The 20,684-nt window shown below is 48.4% G+C and overlaps 1 protein-coding gene across 1 annotated transcript in view; it reads right to left on the bottom strand.

Moving 5' to 3' along the window:
• Positions 1–20,684, bottom strand: part of BRSK1 (BR serine/threonine kinase 1) — a 435,735-nt gene that overhangs the window by 241,399 nt on the left and 173,652 nt on the right. The gene's annotated exons all lie outside the window — the stretch shown is intronic.

The raw sequence follows: 20,684 nt of genomic DNA, 5'->3' as shown, positions 1-20,684 counted from the left end.
AATGTATTATCCTGACAACAAACTGAAGAACATGCAAGTGTGATGGGTGAATAGCACATGATATTATTTTATGACAGGCATCCAAACAGCAAGTATTAAAGCCATAAATCAGTAACTAAAATGTTGCTGTGACAGCAACTATATCAATGAACACAGACTGGTTCTCAGTGTCCAGATGTTTGTCATGTTGCATCAGCAGTTTTCAAAAGGACAACTTGATCCCATAACTAAAATCTAATGGGAAACATAAATGGGACAATGTAACCATCCTCAAAATGCCATGTCGTAGATGGACAGCCTATTCAATCAATGGCAAACCTTGGAAAACATAGGAACCTTAATGGCTAAAAGGGCTGAATTGAGGCTCCCTCTATCTGTGTACCTGTGTATACTTCTTTTTGATGTACTGATGACAAGAGCTCTAAGAACTGACAGCTAAAACTGTCTGTAGCAAGACCTAAAATTAAGCCTGCAAAAGGATTGTGCACTCAGGCAGAGTAAAAGGGTAATCTTTGAACAGTCAGTTCATGACTGCAGGAAAAATTATAAATGGATTGCAAGCTGGAGGATCTGAGTACTAGAATGTTGGCACAAGAAAGGACACAGTGTAAAAGCGGTCCCTTGGAATAACATAGAAAGAAATTCCCGCAGAGCAGGAAATTGGTCAAATTCGATCAGGCTTCTCCAGGGGCCATCTATGTTCTTGAATCCATGGTTCAAAAAACTGCAGAATACCGGGAGGGCGGCAAACCTATGGGTCCTGGGACTCCCCGCTTTGAGGAAATGAGATTTCATCAGAGGAATTATGGAGGGCTGTTTGTGCATTCGCTTCAAGTCTGAGAACCATGAATCTTATGTGCAGTAACAGTGAGGACAGTTCTGAAAAATGAGAAGAAGAGAGAAGGTATTTGGAGAAGATTGGATCGGTTACAAAACTTGTTGTAATAAGCATTGGCAATGCCCAAAGTCTCTTCTATTTAATGTGAGCAAAGAGCTGTTGGCTTTGCCACTGCTGGTCTGGTTTTATTGTTTTTAAAACTAAAAGAAAAGCAACATTTCAAAATACTGTTGGAAAAGCAAACACATATCTTATGGTATTTCAAATTCGAACGTTGAATTCAATGTTTTCAATCTTTATAAATGGCACAGTTTATTTTTCAAATACTTGTCACTCAGAAAACTCTAAACAGAATTAAAAAAGAATAAGGTAGTATTAGAATGTAAAGTGAAACACTTGTCAGGGCCTAAATTACTTTCCACAAAATTCAGCCATTTGGTCTTCTGCAGTAGCCTAGGGAGCAGATGTATAGGCCTCCAGAAGTGCAGAGGCTAGCTGAGTGAAGTAGATAGCCCTTCCCCAGCACCATAAAAGCGATTGTATGCCAAAATGTATGCTTTGTGAAATATGTAGAATGCAGGAGATAAAGCTTAAACAACCTTTAATGTCTGCTCTTCAGCCATACCCAGCCAAAATAACCCTGTTGTTGCACTTTAAGTACAAGCTAGAAGGTGTGAAGCTGGATATTTGGGGGAGGGTGGGAAGCAGCAGGAGAGAAAACCCACGCTGTCTCATGGAGTGCTAAATGAAAAAGAAAACAGTAGTTCACCACATGTGAGCAGCGGAAGGGCACAAGTCAGCCAATTAAAAGGATCGTAAAGAGGCTATGCTTCATGGGATGGATAAACACAAGAAAATGAAGGCAAACCATCTGATAAGAAGCAGGTAGATTAAAGTGACAATAAAGCCAACCAAATCTAAGCAATGGGCAGGCTCTAAGTCCACTGTAAATTCTGGTAGGTGAGACCTAGAAAGGGGGAGTGTTATCCTTTTTCATCCTTGGGATACATAAAGACATGGAAGAGGAGTGGTGCAGCGGCCAGGGCGACTGACGCCGGATGCTGGGGATCACGGTTCGATCCCCGGCACCGGCGGCAGGGGTCTGCCCAGCACCATGTGACTCTGGGAAATAGCTTGCTTAATCTTCCCGATGGCCCCCAGCGCCGGGAAACCTACTACGGGTAGCTGTGCGCTTTACAAATACAGGATTATTTTTATTATTATTATTATAAAGGATGTCAATCTGTTAAAAGTATCTTATAATCTTACATGTAACAGCCTCTTGTTTTATAACCCACTGGACTACCAGTACAAACTGACAGCAAAGATTTATCTTCTACTCAACCCCAAAGGGGAAGGTAGGCACCTTGCACAAGAGTCCTAAATAGTGAGAGTGATGAGCCTGCTAGCCCTTCCCTCTATGGAGACAAAGTTCAACAGTGTGGCGGAATGATTAATAAAGGGTGACCCTGAGAGTAATAATCCGAGTGTTGTCCCCCCCACAAAGTCCAGCACACTGAGGGACAGTGATTGATAAAGTGGTGACCCTGCATTCTGAATAATTGTGCTGAACGCCAGTGACGGCTGGTGATATTTAAAAGTGGTGAGGCATAAAAGTTTAGGATGAGTGCCATGTGGCGAGCGAGCATAGCGAGGGAGCCCCACCATCATAAGGAGGATTAGGGGGGTCTCCTCCCATGAACAGTTTGAAAAAAGAGTGGGAAAATGGTGCATTTTCAAGCAAATTTGAAAGAGCAAGAAGGTTAATAAAGCAATTGTGAAAGTGCAGTCATGACATCAATACAGAGATTTCATATGATAAAGACATAGGTAGCTGCTTATTAAGTATATTAACAGAAATTCATAAAAGACTTTGAGATAACAATGGTGCATACCTCACAGGTTTATTTATTTATTGATATTATTTATTTATTGTCTCTGTTCCATGTATGTGATTCTGATAGGGTACCTTACATTTCTTTTTTTTTCTTTTGCATGCGTGCATTCTACTTTTCTTTTGCATACATGTATTCTACTTTTCTTATGCATGCATGTATTCTAGCTGCACTTTACGTCTTCCCTGTGTGTAAATGTATTTAATGGTTCTTTGAATTGTGGCTGGGTTGGTGTTTGCAAATTGTTTCAGATTTCATAATGAACAATCATGAACTGAGAGCATTAATATGTGCAGTTGCTGAATTACTAATAAGAATTTATTATGATCCAAAGCAACCCTTTTTTTTATCTTAGACTAATTAAAGTAGTGGAAGAAAACTAAAAGATTCTAAACCTATGCCTTGAAGTGTGCGTGCAGCAGTTTGCTGCTGGCTCATAGCTCGCTGTGCTATATTAGGATTGTAACTTATGAGCTGCAAGTAACAAAAGGATCTCTGTGACAACAGTAGTAACCCGCTGAGCTATCCAGTCTGTGAATTGTATGTTATGCGATGTGCTTTGCAGGAGACACATTAACCCTCTACACCACTTTAGGATAAGCTAAAACTGCCACTAAGCAGAACTCTCCGGCAGATCCATTTGTATTATGGGCTGGGAGCATAAGGAACTCTGCTACAGATGCCTTTTTTAGTCCTGAATGTTTCAAACTGCAGACACCCGCCACAGCGCTGTATCCTAAAGCCTGCGGCACTGGGTCGTGAAAGAGTGAAAAGCAGCAGGGTCCGATTTATTGAGCCTGAGCACACCACAGTGACGATTACACAGAATATGAAAACAAATAATTATTTATGGAAACCAGACTGTGTCTACCTGGTTTTAAAAACACATCCAAATGTGCTCTGATGCAAAACTGTTTTTTCAGCAATGGAATGGTTCACCAATATCCGCGCAACAAGGGGCGGGTGCACAGGTGTTGAGGGGTGACATGGCTGGAGGTGTGCGTTATGCTCTAGTAACAGTACAGCTTGTGTGCATTTATTGCGCATCAGTTAAACCGAATGTTTACAGGGTTCAGTTGATAGTTGTCAAGAGAGGAGCTGCACACAGACTTGCTTTCAGTGTGGAAAGTAGCCCATGTACAGGCGTATTCCCTTGTACTAGCACATGTGAAAGAGGCTTGGTTGCCAGGGGTAGCCGCTGCTATCCCTCGCATGTCCTTTGCTACCCCTGACAGGGGCTTTATTACTCCTGGTCGCAGGGATCATGACAGCAGCAGGAGGGGCATGAAGAAGTGAAACCTGTGATGACATCAGTGTAGGGTGGCAAGGTTTTTAAAGATAAAAACCGGGACATATCCCCAAAATAGAAGAAGGGCTACAATTTTACTTCAACCCAGCGCACAGAATGACAGCGTTCCTCAGCACAGAATTACAAAAAAGGCAGTAAGAGCGTATATTAAATGCCATTTTTTTTAAAGCCAGTGGCATGCCTGTTAATTACATTGCTTTCTTATATCCGCTGCTAACTATCCATGCTCTGCAGAACATAAAAAGATACTCCCCCCGTTTTCAGCCGACCCTCTCTAAAAACCGGAACATGAGCATAATTTCTTGAAATCTGCTGAGACAGCTGGTGAAAATCCTTGAATGCCCGGGCAAATCCGGGACGCCTTATCACCCTAAATCAGTAGCCTAGACTGACTGTTGACATTTCCACTACCTCTGGCAGATGGGTGTATTGATGAAAACAAAGAGAGAAACTAGGATGCATGAGAAGAGAAAGAATAAAAAAAGTGACAGAGAAAGAATGGATGGGAAGAGAGAAAGATAGAGAACAGAAAGGAGGCGATGAGGAATGGAGATAAATGACACTGACATAAAAGAAAAGAAAAGATCTACAAAAAGGAGAGAAAGATAGGGGATGAACGAAAATCATGAAGTGGGATACAGAAAGAAATAGAAATAAGAAAAACATGAGAAAGGGGGATAAGAGGAAGCACGAGAAGGAAAGAGCGTGTATGTTCGTGTGTGAGAGAGGGCTGACATCGCTGCCAAGGTTTCAACGAATATGAGTGACACTTTCTCGGAGCAAAAATCAAGCAATACAACATATAGAGAAACATATAAATATCAGAAATTACACCCATTTGAACAACAAGAAACTCTAAGAAGTAATTGAAGTAAAGTGCAGTAAGGGGGGGGGTCCAAAAAGCCACGGCGAGTTGCTCTGCCAATCAATGCGCCCGTGCTGAGTGGTGGCCTGAGGAAAAGCATCCATGAGAACTAAAAATAAACCAAACATAAGCAAATGCTCGACTTGCGAAATGTGTAGAGAGAAGAGCCTGTGTGGAAATCAGCATATTTAGGACAATGTCTGCAACGTAGTCACCCATTATACCATCCCTAATACAAACAAAGATATCCTCCAAACTAAGTGATAATCAGCAAACTCGTCATAAACACACGAGGAAACAATCATTTTAAACATGCGGCGGAGGTAATGTAGAAACAAGTGACTGTAAACTGAGCTAAGAAATTAAATAAATATGTGACTCTGCAGTTATACCGTGCTCATTCACCATGTTTACTACGTGAAAATTAGACCAAGCACAATAGAAAGGAAAAGGGATAATCACAACAATTGTAGAAAGCCCAAAATGCAGTCATTGCTGCCTAAATTATCAATAAATATGACCTTAAGCCTGATGATGCAGAACCCTCACAATCTCAATTCAAAATTTAAATGATGAAAAGACTTTGGTAATGACCCCTTTCGTTGAAAACAAAACGAAAAAGAAAAATGAAACAATGCCTCATGCATAATTGTTCACCATTTGCTGTTGTATAAAGATGACTCCTGCTTATGCACAGAATACAAATCGATTTTTCGAGGAGGCCTCTGATGTTTCGTAATATGTAACTGCTATTTCAAATGGTCAGGGTCATAACCAGGTGGGACAGAATAAGAATGATGGTCGAATACGCTGCAATAGACAGCTTGGATGTGCTGTTGATTATTGTTTCACCAGGCTTCGCTGCGCTGCAGTTCACCATGTATTTATTAAGTTCCTGACACAGTCCAACACAGGCACGCTTTCTATAGCCCAGTGAACTTGAACTCGCTGTTGCAGCTCCTTGTTACAGCATGCCTGGAGGTGTGTGGGGGTCCCTAATTATGCGTGACTAATGCATTTAGGGGCCGATTAGGATGGCGGACGGACTTGCGTCCGTCCGCCACCCTTGAGGAGGAGGGAACGTCCGCAGGGGCTGCGGCGTTCCCTCCGTGCTGATTAGGATGTGACCGCCAGGGTGGCGGTCACATCCTCTATATTTAACATTGCGGCGGGTGCAGCTTCAAGCTGCACCCGCCGCAATGTTAAAAAAGCATGTTTTACATTTACATGCACAAAGCGGCCGGCACCGCACGGTGCCTGCTGCTTTGTGCACGCAAATGCAGGGGGGTACCATAGGTACCCCCCATGTGCACCCCCCACCCCCCATTCACCCAGGGGGCCCGCAACGGGCCCCCAAAGTGAATGTCCGTATGCTTTTCCATGGCGGAAAAGCCGCCGTGGAAAAGCATGTATTTACGAACATCCTAATATGGCGGACGGTGTCTCATAGACACCGCCTGCCATGTTATAGCTTTTCCGCCACGGTCGGAAGCCGACCGCGGCGGAAAAGCGGCGGACGGAATTCCAGACCCACCAGCCATCCTAATTTGGCGGTGGGTCTTTGGAGGCTCCGCAGCGGTTTTTCCGCATCCTCCAGGCCGGCGGACACTTCCGCCGGCCCGGAGGATGCGGAAAAACCGCCATCCTAATCGGCCCCTAAGTGCGGTGATGCGGACACCAGCACTGAAATGACTTGGCGTCACGCCTGATGCTTGATACTTGGCAGGGCTGGTCGACTTTGTGAGCACCAGAGCTCTAGTTTCAGTGTGCCCAGATTGCACAAAAGTGCACTTGAATCTGCCTCGGCGTGCACTAGACTTGTACAATGTTTGCCTTGTCTACTTCCGGTCCTTTTCTCTGCCTCTCCTGATCTAATACCGACTGGCGCCGCTGTGCAGGGCCGGTTCTAGGATTTTGGGGGCCCTGGGCAGAAACGCAATGCGTGAGGCCCCTCTAATTTGCATATGACCTTACACATTCAGGGCTGTTTGCATCTCAATAAATTGCCCTGGCCCAGAAGCTTTTTTGTACAGACCCCTCCTGGGTTGCAGCCCCTCCCTCTCATCCACCTCCAAACACCACATGCCAGCTCATCATGGGCTGAATGCTTGAGAGTTGCATTTCAAAAGAAAGGTTAAAAACTGCTGCAGGATAAAGGGCGTTCTATGGTGCCTCTGAATGGGCAGCAGGGCAGGAGGCCTGATTGCTGGACAAACCTGCGAAAGGTGTCGCCTTGAAACTGAGCCAACAGGAGGGCCCCCCTCTGCAAGGCTTAGCCTTACTATACCATGGTTGTGAGGCCCAGGGGCGGGGGCCCTCGCGTGGGCACAATTGCAAGGAGCTACCTTTTTCGAAAATTAGATGAGCTGGGGTCAGGGGAAGGCCAGTGTGCCGTGGCCTGGCTGTGACACACTGGTGTGGGGCCCTGTGTTTGTGTGCTGAGAGTGGGGCCCTGGGCAGCTGCCCACACTGCCAATGCCTAGTGCCGGCCTGGCTGTCCGCATCCCGCTGGGATAGAGACAAGCACTGATCTGTGCTAAACCAACCCCTAGTGTTAGGGGGTGGCGGGGCACGACGCATGGCACACCCTCTCAGGGAAGGGGGGCTTTGGGAACATATATGTGTGAGGCAAGGAAACAACCTGCCCACCATCAGTTCCCCAAAAATTCTAAAAAGTGTAAACCATGAAAGTGCTTAAATGGTCTTGAGACACAAACTGGTGACAAAAAAGGCAGGAAGTGTAGAATGAACAAATGATAACACTCATGAAAGTCTGATGAGAGGAGCTCAGCTCCCTGTCATAGAGGCAGGTAGTGCCTAGAAAACAACTGATACAACAGGTAAGCACAGCGGCTGAACGATGGGATAACACGTAGGTTGCAACAGAGCTTGCCCTGGAAGGTAGACAGCAGCATCGTGTGCCTTGAAGTCTACTTATCCTTAAAGAGCGTCTGTCAATGGAGCTGGAAGACGACTGTTGTCTCTGGTGTTGGCAGGCGGCTGTCCCTCTCCACCAGCGACCCCTCCATCTTGCGTGCTACAGAGCATTGGAGCCTGAGACGAGCTCCTGTTTTTCCTTGATGGACCGGAAAGGCTACATTCTGGCTCAGTCTAGTCCTGAGCTAACACATGCAAAAATAAAACACCCTATTCTCCTCCTCACCGACCCGCTCTGCCAAAGCACACCGATTAAAAGTCCATGGGATGGCATGCGTCGACCTGCTTGAGGGAGCTGCAAGATCACATGGAGTGTATCACGTGACTCCCCGACAAATCCCTTTTCAATAGCTGCGGAGGTGCGTAATAATGTCATCCGCCAAATAAACCAATCGTGATGCTGCTTTCATGTTGTTTGTATTAGTGACCAGCATGGCAGCAGCACCAGGATTGGATGGGGCAGGCAGACACGCCGCTCATATAGAGACCAAGATAGCTGCGTCTATGTGCCCTCGGCTCACTTGTTCAGCATAGATTGAGACAAGCTGAAGTACGCATGTCAGGTTGGCCCTGGAAACCGAAACGGCCTAACTGACATGCGCACTTCATTTCACTGAAATGGGCAGGGCGGCTGTCAACCATTATGCTTGGACCAGCCCACGGTACGTAATCGGGCGTGGTGACAGAAGTCACGGTCTGGCCATAATTTAATGCACTTTAAAAAGTCAAAATATATATTTTTTTTATATACGTTGGCTGGCACACACAGGTGGGCAACCCCCTGGCCCTCCCATGAATGCACCTCCCCTGTTGAACGCTTTGTTTGAGGAAATATTCAATAAATAGACTCACATGAAACAGAGAACTGTTACAAAACTTCAAAAAAAGATTGAAAGGAAAAGGAGTTGCATGGTTTGATGTAACTATATGCATGCCGTGCACAATTATGTGCACTTGGAACTTATCCCTTCACTGAGTTACTGCCAGTAACAAAATCTGTTAACCTCCCTTCACCAATATTGCTCGACCAATGAGTTGTCTATCAACCTTAAGAAAACAAAGGTACTCGTATTTGGGAATAGAATAAAAAGACGTGGCATTGTGGGGGTAGCCGAATGGATAGCAATGGAAACTAAAAGTACCTTGGTGTATGGCTCCAGGACCAGTGGTCCCATCGACTGCATTTAAATACACTGAAAGCAAGGGCGGCTTCATAAATCTCAGCACTCCAACTCCTGGCAACCGAATTACAAAGCCCAACCTGGCAGCCACTGCTTACAGCGATAAAGGCAAAGATCCTACCGAAGTTAACATACAGCCTGGAAATCTTCCCCAGGAAAATGTGCAAGCTTCTTTACCATTGCACAGAGCAAAGTCTTCCGCCTCGTTTTCCTAGCGCCACAAAGCACCTCTCCGGCTGAAACCAGACACGAAATGGCCTCCTGGAGCAAGAAGTGGTACAAGAAGGTTCTTTCTCAAATACATATCACTGCTGAGGCAGGCAGCTCCAAACTCATTAAGAACTTTCTTATGGCAAGAAATGGCATCAGACATGGACCCAAAACCTAATTCCTGGTCGGAGAAAATAGCAGCATCAGTTAAGCATCTGAAGGCGGAACAACTTTGGCAAAAAGTCTACCTCACCAGTCTCCAAGCTTCCAAGCTAGCGCTGAACGAACAAATCAAGCAGCTCTCCTGGCGCGAAGACAAAGCAAAATTCAGACAGCGCAGCCATGCATGGATGACCATCCATACATACAGAGCACCGACCCTGCAGACTTACTTACACGATTGCCTACTCAAGGTGGTTTATAAAAATAAAGGTGCTCCAAGCCAGATTCGGCTTCTACCTTCACTCGACGCCCTTCCAAAGTGGCCCCAACCGATAGAGGACAAGGAGCGTAGGCTTTGCCAACATCCCCTGGAAGACTTCCTGCTTGTACTATGGATCTGCCCAGTGTTATTACCTTGGCCCAACATCTTGCTTGGAACCATCTTTGATTCAAACGGCGTCTGATCCTGCCGCCACGCAATTTTGTTTCGCATGAAGGGTCCCGCACCATAAACTATGGCATGCTTTGCAACATTTCTCTCCAATGCGGGCTCTCTCATCAAACGGTCCACGGCCAAACCTGCTGGATTCGGATCAGAGCACACACACAGGCCTCTTTCATGATTGGACCCCTCCCCCACTTATTACTGGATCAAAACTTGACAAGCGTCAATTGCACTGCACTTTAGCAACTCACCGCGCATTACGTCCGTCAAAGAAAAGGTACTTTGGCCCTTGTAACAAAACAAAGGGCCGTTTTTAGAATGCAGACCGCTGGGACTCGTGGCATGCGCCCTACGTCGCATATCATCGAACGGAAGCGCGTCACTGTAGCACTTCACTTCAGCTGGTTTTAGAGCAGCTCGCTTTTTGCCTACTATGAACTTCTTATACTATGACCTTCTTATACCTTTGTAACTCCTCTTTCTTTCTACTTTCACAGTTCACCAAGTAATTAATAAGCTGCTGATGCTTTTTAAAAAACTTTATTTAGTAGTGGATTGGAAGGGTATTTATTAATCGTGCAGATAAAACAATACTTACCAGTCGGATTTTTAATGAAGGTCTATACTCTATAGGCTTCAAATCTCCGTTGCTTGCTTTGGGGCCACATAATACAAACTCGCATCCTATAAACAGCTCTTATAAATTACCGGCGCGGCAAGCCACATTCTAATTATCCTGTCCGTGCTATCTGCACAAAAAACTGTCTGTCTGCCAAGTCTGGCGCCTCGAACAGGCGATGGAAAGCAACAGCCTCGGGCGCTACCTCTTAGCAGCGCGGCTTTTCTGCAAAACTCCAGACAACGGCATCTTTATAAGTGCACGAGCAGCGCTCAGCAGGTGTAAAGAGCTCTGCACCATTTCTGTCTGTTCCGTATTCAAAAATCAGAACTGACTTACATCTCAGCAGGGTCCTCCTGGCACCAAGAAGCGCACGGTGTAGCTCTGTGGGTTAACGTGCCTGCTACAATTTCCTGTGTGCCCGCCTGAAAGTCACAGCTTTCCAGTGTGCTGGCTCAGTTTTTGCTCATTTGAAGGTTGTTTAAATCAATACTTTTGATTTGGACACAGTAACAATTTGTTAACTGCATTCTATAACCCCAAGATTGGAATAAAACACTTTAGTTAAAGTAAGTTAGATGTTAGCTCTGATACCCTCTTGGGTCGTGTTCGCGCTATATAAAACTTTATAAATAAATAAATAACTAAATCAACGTTTGGCATTAAATAAGAGAAAAGCAGATTGCAGCAACCTGGCATGGTAAGAGTTATTGGGGATACCGAAGGCAATGCCGCTGCCCGCGTCCCACGCAGGGGGACATTGGCAGGGTAGCCACCTTAGTGGCCACTAGTCCTAACCTCCCCCCCCCCCCTGTGCAGGGCTTCGAAGGAGGCGCGGCGAGCCTCGTCTGCCCCTCCCCGGGGTCTCCATGATGTGCGGCTAGGGGAGGGCATTGCAGAGGCACTATTGCAGTCAAGAGTGGAAGGCTATTATTAAAAGGATGGCGTGCACTGTCCAAAGTTGGGATGGATATGTTTCTCCTTGATTACGGATGCACGGGAAGCTGCGAGATGGCAGTAGGGAGCTCTGAGGTGGGGGGCTCTGTCATCGACGGTAGCCTCCTCCAGAGCTGTGGCGGAGTCACAGGGCGATCTGGAGGCAGACGGGTACAGTAAGGGTACCTCTGCGGCAGACTGGTACAGCAAGGGTACCTCTGCCTGGCACAGTAAGGGTGCCTGAGCCAAGGAACTGGAGCCGCAGGAGGTTCCGGGAAACCGCAACGGCGCCCCGTTAGTCCTTTGGGCCGTCGGGGGGCCTGAACCGACCAGGGGTGTGCCATACCGCTCCGCCCTGAAAGGGGGGGCGGGAGTATAAGATGAGGATTTACAAGGTGCTGCACTGTCCGAGCGTCGACTCACTGTGCTGGCTGGCTCATTAGGAAGGCGGGACAGCGAGGGGCTGCCTGCCTTGGATCGCCCGTAAGATAACCCATCAAACGTCATACGCTTGTTGTATGAAAATAAACCTGCAGCAGTTCTTACCCAGTAACAATGTGTCCAGTGTAATCATTATATGGGCAAAATGTGTATGATGTTGGGTGGGAGCGGATGACGGTGTGGGCACTATGCCGCTGCCCGCGTCCCACGCAGGGGGACATTGGCAGGGCAGCCACCTTAGTGGCCACTAGTCATAGCTCCCCCCCTGTCCAGGGCTTCGAAGAAGGTGCGGCGAGCCTCATCTGCCCCTCCCCGGGGTCTCCATGATGCGCGGCTAGGGGAGGGCTTACCAGTGGGGGCGGGCCAGTTACTTAAGCTCCGGCCGCCCCTAGCTCTGCCTCTGTTCCTGCTTCTGTTCCTGTCCGCCCGCCTGAGTGCTGCACCCACCCTATCCTTGTACCCAGCGGCTGGACAGGCGGCGCGGATATGTTGAATATTTTAATGTTTTTTCTTGTGTTGCAGGCTGAGTTACAGGGCGATCTGGAGGCAGACGGGTACAGTAAGGGTACCTCTGCGGCAGACTGGTACAGCAAGGGTACCTCTGCCTGGCACAGTAAGGGTGCCTGAGCCAAGGACCTGGAGCCGCAGGATTTTCCGGGAAAGCGCAACGGCGCCCCGTTAGTCCTTCGGGCGGTCGGGGGGCTGAACCGACCGGAGGTGTGCTATACCGCTCTGCCCTGAAAGGGGGGGCGGGAGTATAAGATAAGGATCTACAAGGTGCTGCACTGTCCGAGCGTCGACTCACAGTGCTGGCTGGCTCATTAGGCAGGCGGTACAGCGAGGGGCTGCCTGGCTAGGATCGCCCGTAAGATAACCCCTCAAACGTCATACGCTTGTTGTATGAAAATAAACCTGCAGCAGTTCTTACCCATAAACAATGTGTCCAGTGTAATCATTATATGGGCAACATGTGTATGATGTTGGGTGGGAGCGGATGACGGTGTGGGCACTATGCTGACTGGAAAAGTACTTAATCTGATGTATTTGTGAAACTGCACTGAAGTGGCTGGGACAGAGGCAGCACAGTTGTATATCATTTCTAAAGCCATAGAAAACAATATAGTTTATTAATGTAAAAGCAATATTTTAATGTTCAGGTTTACAGCACCTCCTCCTGATCGAGTGCTTAATTTGAGCCAGGGGGTTCCGGTGCTCGGCACTTAATTGGCAACACCCGCACGTATGACAGTTTGACACATGGTGGCGCTGTTTGTCTGATTTAGAGTGTGCACAACCACAGTAGATTACTAATTCAGTATACCTTAAAAATGACTAATACCTGCCGCCCATGCTAATCTTATAGCTTTGGGGGCCTGGAATAGTCTGAATTGTCACACTTGTAAGAGTGGGATGGTTCGTAGCAGGTTTACTGCCATCATTGGCAGCACTAGTAGTGGCAGCAGGTGGTGTAGGCTGCAGTGGCCTCCTGATGAGGGCCCTGGCACTTATGTCAGAATGTTGGGCTAATTTGGGCACCTGATTTAACATTTCTATTTTCAGTTTACAAGTTATGCTATGTGCAGCTGTTTTCCCTGTTCCATACACATCTCTACATGAGGGCCATGCTCCTTGAAATGTGTGTGTCTCCATGGGTGTTTGATGGTGACCTGCGAGGCATTCTACAGGAGGGCCATGCTGCGTGAAATGTTTGTGTGCCCCTGGGTGTTTGATGGTGACCTGCGTGTCTTTCTACATGAGGGCCACACTGCTTGAAATGTTTGTGTGCCCATGGGTGTTTGATGGTGACCTGCGTGTCTTTCTACATGAGGGCCACACTGCTTGAAATGTTTGTGTGCCCATGGGTGTTTGATGGTGACCTGCTTGTCTTTCTACAGGAGAGCCACGCTGCTTAAAATGTTGGTGTGCCCATGGGTGTTTGATGGTGACCTGCGTGTTTTTCTACAGGAGGGCCACGCTGCTTGAAATGTTTGTGTCTCCATGGGTGTTTGATGGTGACCTGCGTGTCTTTCTACAGGAGGCCACGCTGATTGAAATGTTTGTGTGCCCATGGGTGTTTGATGGTGACTTGCGTGTCTTTCTACTGGAGGGTGGCCCCTGCTGCTTGAAATGTTTGTGTGCCCATGGGTGTTTGATGGTGACCTGCGTGTCTTGCTACAGGAGGGCCACGCTGTTTGAAATGTTTGGGTCCATGGGTGTTTGATGGTGACCTGCGTGTCTTTCTAGAGGAGGGCAACGCTGCTTGAAATGTTTGTGTGCCCATGGGTGTTTCATGGTGACCTGGGTGTCTTTCTACAGGAGTGTTTGATGGTGACCTGCGTGTCTTTCTACAGGAGGGCCACGCTGCTTGAAATGTTTTTGTGCCCATGGGTGTTTCATGGTGACCTGGGTGTCTTTCTACTGGAGGGTGGCCCCTGCTGCTTGAAATGTTTGTGTGCCCATGGGTGTTTGATGGTGACCTGCGTGTCTTGCTACAGGAGGGCCACGCTGTTTGAAATGTTTGGGTCCATGGGTGTTTGATGGTGACCTGCGTGTCTTTCTAGAGGAGGGCAACGCTGCTTGAAATGTTTGTGTGCCCATGGGTGTTTCATGGTGACCTGGGTGTCTTTCTACAGGAGTGTTTGATGGTGACCTGCGTGTCTTTCTAAGGAGGGCCATGCTGCTTGAAATGTTTTTGTGCCCATGGGTGTTTCATGGTGACCTGGGTGTCTTTCTACAGGAGGGCCATGCTGCTTGAAATGTTTGTGTCTCCATGGGTGTTTGATGGTGACCTGCGTGTCTTTCTACAGGAGGGCCACGCTGCTTGAAATGTTTGTGTGCCCATGGGTGTTTGATTGTGACCTGCGAGTCTTTCTACAGGTGGGCCACGCTGCTTGAAATGTTTGTGTCTCCATAGGTGTTTGATGGTGACCTGCGTGTCTTTCTACACGAAGACCACGCTGCTTGAAATGTTTGTGTGTCCATGGGTGTTTTACTTTGATGGTGACCTGCGTGTCTATCTACAGGAGGGCCACGCTGCTTATGTTAATGTTCAAGTTTACAGCACCTCCTCCTCATCGAGTGCTTAATTTGAGCCGGGGGGTTCCGGTGCTCGGCACTTAATTGGCAACACCCGCACTTATGACAGTCTGACACATGGTGGCGCTGTTTGTCTGATTTAGAGTGTGCACAACCACAGTAGTTTACTAATTCATTATACCTTAAAAATGACTAATACCTGCCGCCCATGCTAATCTTATAGCTTTGGGGGCCTAGAATAGTCTGAATTGTCACACTTGTAAGAGTGGGATGGTTAGTAGCGGGTTTGCTGCCATCATTGGCAGCACTAGTAGTGGCAGCAGGTGGTGTAAGCTGCAGTGGCCTCCTGATGAGGGCCCTGGCACTTATGTCAGAATGTTGGGCTAATTTGGGCACCTGATTTAACATTTCTATATTCAGTTTACAAGTTATGCTATGTGCAGCTGTTTTCCCTGTTCCATACACATCTCTACATGAGGGCCATGCTCCTTGAAATGTGTGTGTCTCCATGGGTGTTTGATGGTGACCTGCGAGGCATTCTACAGGAGGGCCATGCTGCGTGAAATGTTTGTGTGCCCCTGGGTGTTTGATGGTGACCTGCGTGTCTTTCTACAGGAGGGCCACGCTGCTTAAAATGTTGGTGTGCCCATGGGTGTTTGATGGTGACCTGCGTGTCTTTCTACAGGAGGGCCACGCTGCTTAAAATGTTGGTGTGCCCATCGGTGTTTGATGGTGACCTGCGTGTCTTTCTACAGAAGGGCCACGCTGCTTGAAATGTTGGTGTGCCCATCGGTGTTTGATGGTGACCTGCGTGTCTTTCTACAGGAGGGCCACGCTGCTTGAAATGTTTGTGTGCCCATGGGTGTTTGATGGTGACCTGCTTGTCTTTCTACAGGAGGGCCACGCTGCTTAAAATGTTGGTGTGCCCATGGGTGTTTGATGGTGACCTGCGTGTTTTTCTGCAGGAGGGCCACGCTGCTTGAATTGTTTGTGTGCCCATGGGTGTTTGATGGTGACCTGCTTGTCTTTCTACAGGAGGGCCACGCTGCTTAAAATGTTGGTGTGCCCATGGGTGTTTGATGGTGACCTGCGTGTTTTTCTGCAGGAGGGCCACGCTGCTTGAAATGTTTGTGTCTCCATGGGTGTTTGATGGTGACCTGCGTGTCTTTCTACAGGAGGCCACGCTGATTGAAATGTTTGTGTGCCCATGGGTGTTTGATGGTGACCTGCGTGTCTTTCTACTGGAGGGTGGCCCATGCTGCTTGAAATGTTTGTGTGCCCATGGGTGTTTGATGGTGACCTGCGTGTCTTTCTACAGGAGGGCTACGCTGTTTGAAATGTTTGTGTCCATGGGTGTTTGATGGTGACCTGCGTGTCTTTCTACAGGAGTGCCACGCTGCTTGAAATGTTTGTGTGCCCATGGGTGTTTGATGGTGACCTGCGTGTCTTTCTACAAGAGGGCCACGCTGCTTGAAATGTTTGTGTGCCCATGGGTGTTTGATGGTGACCTGCGTGTCTTTCTACTGGAGGGCCAAGCCGCTTAATATGTTTGTGTGCCCATGGGTGTTTGATGGTGACCTGCGTGTCTTTCTACAGGAGGGGCCACGCTGCTTGAAATGTTTGTGTGCCCATGGGTGTTTGATGGTGACCTGCGTGTCTTTCTACTGGAGGGTGGCCCATGCTGCTTGAAATGTTTGTGTGCCCATGGGTGTTTGATGGTGACCTGCGTGTCTATCTACAGGAAGGGCCACGCTGCTTGAAATGTTTGTGTGCCCATGGGTGTTTGATGGTGACCCGCGAGGCATTCTACAGGAGGGCCACGCTGCTTGAAATGTTTGTGTCCATGGGTGTTTGATGGTGACCTGCGTGTCTTTCTACAGGAGGCCACGCTGCTTGAAATGTTTGTGTGCCCATGGGTGTTTGATGGTGACCTGCGTGTCTTTCTACTGGAGGGCCACGCCGCTTAATATGTTTGTGTGCCCATGGGTGTTTGATGGTGACCTGCGTGTCTTTCTACAGGAGGGGCCACGCTGCTTGAAATGTTTGTGTGCCCATGGGTGTTTGATGGTGACCTGCGTATCTTTCTACAGGAGGGCCACGCTGCTTGAAATGTTTGTGTGCCCATGGGTGTTTGATGGTGACCTGCGTGTCTTTCTACTGGAGGGTGGCCCATGCTGCTTGAAATGTTTGTGTGCCCATGGGTGTTTGATGGTGACCTGCGTGTCTATCTACAGGAAGGGCCACGCTGCTTGAAATGTTTGTGTGCCCATGGGTGTTTGATGGTGACCTGCGAGGCATTCTACAGGAGGGCCACGCTGCTTGAAATGTTTGTGTCCATGGGTGTTTGATGGTGACCTGCGTGTCTTTCTACAGGAGGCCACGCTGCTTGAAATGTTTGTGTCTCCATGGGTGTTTGATGGTGACCTGCGAGGCATTCTACAGGAGGGCCATGCTGTGTGAAATGTTTGTGTGCCCCTGGGTGTTTGATGGTGGCCTGCGTGTCTTTCTACAGGAGGGCCACGCTGCTTGAAATGTTTGTGTGCCCATGGGTGTTTGATGGTGACCTGCGTGGCTTTCTTCAGGAGGGCCATGCTGCTTGAATTGTTTGTGTGCCCATGGGTGTTTGATGGTGACCTGCGTGTCTTTCTACAGGAGGCCACGCTGCTTGAAATGTTTGTGTCTCCATGGGTGTTTGATGGTGACCTGCGAGTCTTTCTACAGGAGGGCCACGCTGCTTGAAATGTTTGTGTGCCCATGGGTGTTTGATTGTGACCTGCGAGTCTTTCTACAGGTGGGCCACGCTGCTTGAAATGTTTGTGTCTCCATAGGTGTTTGATGGTGACCTGCGTGTCTTTCTACACGAAGACCACGCTGCTTGAAATGTTTGTGTGTCCATGGGTGTTTTACTTTGATGGTGACCTGCGTGTCTATCTACAGGAGGGCCACGCTGCTTATGTTAATGTTCAAGTTTACAGCACCTCCTCCTCATCGAGTGCTTAATTTGAGCCGGGGGGTTCCGGTGCTCGGCACTTAATTGGCAACACCCGCACTTATGACAGTCTGACACATGGTGGCGCTGTTTGTCTGATTTAGAGTGTGCACAACCACAGTAGTTTACTAATTCATTATACCTTAAAAATGACTAATACCTGCCGCCCATGCTAATCTTATAGCTTTGGGGGCCTAGAATAGTCTGAATTGTCACACTTGTAAGAGTGGGATGGTTAGTAGCGGGTTTGCTGCCATCATTGGCAGCACTAGTAGTGGCAGCAGGTGGTGTAAGCTGCAGTGGCCTCCTGATGAGGGCCCTGGCACTTATGTCAGAATGTTGGGCTAATTTGGGCACCTGATTTAACATTTCTATATTCAGTTTACAAGTTATGCTATGTGCAGCTGTTTTCCCTGTTCCATACACATCTCTACATGAGGGCCATGCTCCTTGAAATGTGTGTGTCTCCATGGGTGTTTGATGGTGACCTGCGAGGCATTCTACAGGAGGGCCATGCTGCGTGAAATGTTTGTGTGCCCCTGGGTGTTTGATGGTGACCTGCGTGTCTTTCTACAGGAGGGCCACGCTGCTTAAAATGTTGGTGTGCCCATCGGTGTTTGATGGTGACCTGCGTGTCTTTCTACAGAAGGGCCACGCTGCTTGAAATGTTGGTGTGCCCATCGGTGTTTGATGGTGACCTGCGTGTCTTTCTACAGGAGGGCCACGCTGCTTGAAATGTTTGTGTGCCCATGGGTGTTTGATGGTGACCTGCTTGTCTTTCTACAGGAGGGCCACGCTGCTTAAAATGTTGGTGTGCCCATGGGTGTTTGATGGTGACCTGCGTGTTTTTCTGCAGGAGGGCCACGCTGCTTGAATTGTTTGTGTGCCCATGGGTGTTTGATGGTGACCTGCTTGTCTTTCTACAGGAGGGCCACGCTGCTTAAAATGTTGGTGTGCCCATGGGTGTTTGATGGTGACCTGCGTGTTTTTCTGCAGGAGGGCCACGCTGCTTGAAATGTTTGTGTCTCCATGGGTGTTTGATGGTGACCTGCGTGTCTTTCTACAGGAGGCCACGCTGATTGAAATGTTTGTGTGCCCATGGGTGTTTGATGGTGACCTGCGTGTCTTTCTACTGGAGGGTGGCCCATGCTGCTTGAAATGTTTGTGTGCCCATGGGTGTTTGATGGTGACCTGCGTGTCTTTCTACAGGAGGGCTACGCTGTTTGAAATGTTTGTGTCCATGGGTGTTTGATGGTGACCTGCGTGTCTTTCTACAGGAGTGCCACGCTGCTTGAAATGTTTGTGTGCCCATGGGTGTTTGATGGTGACCTGCGTGTCTTTCTACAAGAGGGCCACGCTGCTTGAAATGTTTGTGTGCCCATGGGTGTTTGATGGTGACCTGCGTGTCTTTCTACTGGAGGGCCAAGCCGCTTAATATGTTTGTGTGCCCATGGGTGTTTGATGGTGACCTGCGTGTCTTTCTACAGGAGGGGCCACGCTGCTTGAAATGTTTGTGTGCCCATGGGTGTTTGATGGTGACCTGCGTGTCTTTCTACTGGAGGGTGGCCCATGCTGCTTGAAATGTTTGTGTGCCCATGGGTGTTTGATGGTGACCTGCGTGTCTATCTACAGGAAGGGCCACGCTGCTTGAAATGTTTGTGTGCCCATGGGTGTTTGATGGTGACCTGCGAGGCATTCTACAGGAGGGCCACGCTGCTTGAAATGTTTGTGTCCATGGGTGTTTGATGGTGACCTGCGTGTCTTTCTACAGGAGGCCACGCTGCTTGAAATGTTTGTGTGCCCATGGGTGTTTGATGGTGACCTGCGTGTCTTTCTACTGGAGGGCCACGCCGCTTAATATGTTTGTGTGCCCATGGGTGTTTGATGGTGACCTGCGTGTCTTTCTACAGGAGGGGCCACGCTGCTTGAAATGTTTGTGTGCCCATGGGTGTTTGATGGTGACCTGCGTATCTTTCTACAGGAGGGCCACGCTGCTTGAAATGTTTGTGTGCCCATGGGTGTTTGATGGTGACCTGCGTGTCTTTCTACTGGAGGGTGGCCCATGCTGCTTGAAATGTTTGTGTGCCCATGGGTGTTTGATGGTGACCTGCGTGTCTATCTACAGGAAGGGCCACGCTGCTTGAAATGTTTGTGTGCCCATGGGTGTTTGATGGTGACCTGCGAGGCATTCTACAGGAGGGCCACGCTGCTTGAAATGTTTGTGTCCAGGGGTGTTTGATGGTGACCTGCGCGTCTTTCTACAGGAGGGTGGCCCATGCTGCTTGAAATATTTGTGTCCAGGGGTGTTTGATGGTGACCTGCGAGGCATTCTACAGGAGGGCCACGCTGCTTGAAATGTTTGTGTCCATGGGTGTTTGATGGTGACCTGCGTGTCTTTCTACAGGAGGCCACGCTGCTTGAAATGTTTGTGTCTCCATGGGTGTTTGATGGTGACCTGCGAGGCATTCTACAGGAGGGCCATGCTGTGTGAAATGTTTGTGTGCCCCTGGGTGTTTGATGGTGGCCTGCGTGTCTTTCTACAGGAGGGCCACGCTGCTTGAAATGTTTGTGTGCCCATGGGTGTTTGATGGTGACCTGCGTGGCTTTCTTCAGGAGGGCCATGCTGCTTGAATTGTTTGTGTGCCCATGGGTGTTTGATGGTGACCTGCGTGTCTTTCTACAGGAGGCCACGCTGCTTGAAATGTTTGTGTCTCCATGGGTGTTTGATGGTGACCTGCGAGGCATTCTACAGGAGGGCCATGCTGCGTGAAATGTTTGTGTGCCCCTGGGTGTTTGATGGTGACCTGCGTGTCTTTCTACA

This window comes from Lissotriton helveticus, chromosome 7 (genome assembly GCF_964261635.1).
Source record: "Lissotriton helveticus chromosome 7, aLisHel1.1, whole genome shotgun sequence".
NCBI lineage: Eukaryota > Metazoa > Chordata > Amphibia > Caudata > Salamandridae > Lissotriton > Lissotriton helveticus.
Note: the sequence above shows the minus strand (reverse complement) of the source record. Positions and strands in the feature narration are given on the sequence as shown.